Source organism: Colobus angolensis, unplaced genomic scaffold (genome assembly GCF_000951035.1).
Source record: "Colobus angolensis palliatus isolate OR3802 unplaced genomic scaffold, Cang.pa_1.0 Scaffold519, whole genome shotgun sequence".
Taxonomy (NCBI): domain Eukaryota; kingdom Metazoa; phylum Chordata; class Mammalia; order Primates; family Cercopithecidae; genus Colobus; species Colobus angolensis.
Window position 1 is genome coordinate 49,884 of NW_012118699.1, and position 1,481 is coordinate 51,364.

Below are 1,481 nucleotides of genomic sequence, written 5' to 3' on the forward strand. Positions count from 1 at the left end.
CAGCAGCTGACCAGCATTGATTGTCCGGCACTCCCTAGTGAGATGACCCCAGTACCTCAGTTGAAAATGCAGAAATCACCGGTCTTCTGTGTCACTCACGCTGGGAGTTGGAGACTGGAGCTGTTCCTTTTCGGCCATCTTGCTCCGCCCCCCTCTATTTGAATTTTAATGAAATGATTAAGGTTAAATGTGGTCATAAGTGTAAGATCCTAATGCAATAGATGTATTGTATTTATAAGAAGAGGAAGATACACCAGAGATCTCTCACTTTTCACGTGCATGCAGAGAAGAGGCCATGTGGAGACGTAGTGCACTAGAAGGTGGCCAAGTGCAAGCCAGGAAGAAGCCGCACCAAGAATCAAACCTGCCAGCACCTTGATCTTCAACATTCAGACTTCAAAATTTTAAGCAAATCAATATTTGTTGTTTGAGCCACCCACTCTGTGTTGTCTTCTTATGAAGACCCAGACAGACTAATACCACATAACTCATAACTCTGTTAGCGCTGTCCCCTGGATGGAGAATCAGCCCCCTGAGGCTGGGCACATCTCTCAGATTTCTACATAAAGTAGGCAAAAAATAGTAGCTCTGATATAAAAACTTGTCATGTCCCTGTTGACCAATTTCTGGGCAAAGTGTTTTAATGAAGCTCTTGGGGCTTTGTCACAAAAGTTGTCTTTTATCTTTTATTACGACCTAACTAATGGACAATGGGTACCGGCTGGCTGGAGACTGACCACTGACCATCTTCTGCTGTCTCCTTAGTATGCCACAGAAAACCACACCAACATCACTCTATGTCTCCAACTTCCTAAATGTGCACTGAATCTATTGCTAAATGAGGAGCTACATGAGGTCTGAGTTTTGTTCCCTTCTTCCCAGTCTTCCTCAATTACCAAGGGCAGAAGAGACTTTCAATGAAATTTGGCTGTCAATGCCCCCAGCACCACATCACTTTTTAAGGTCCAGGAACTTTATTTGGGGGATAGTGAAATACACTTTTAAATGGAAAGCCATAAAGCACATACAACAGCCAAAGGAATGGCCGCTGTGCACCTGAAGGCTGATGAGGCAGATGGTAGGGTCCCTTCCTTCAAGATGTCATTATTTTGCAGACCTAGTTGAGACTCTTTGGTATTTAAGGCAGGCCCAGTGTTGAAGAACTCCTTTAGTTTTTGCTTCTCTGGGAAAGGTCTTATCTATTATCTTTTATTTTACAAAGTATTATCTTTTATTTTACAAAAAGATTTACATCGTAAAGTTTCTTGGTTGGAAGAGTTTTGTTTGTTTTTCAGTTTCTTTCCCCCAGCAATTTGAATACAGTCATATGCTACCTAACAATGTTAGAGTCAATAATAGACCTTATGTATGTTTGTGGCCACATAACATTGTAATACTGTATTTTCACTAAAGGTGTTCCATATTTATGTGTGTTTAGATAGAGAGATACTTACCACGGTGTTTCAGTTTCCTAGTGTTCA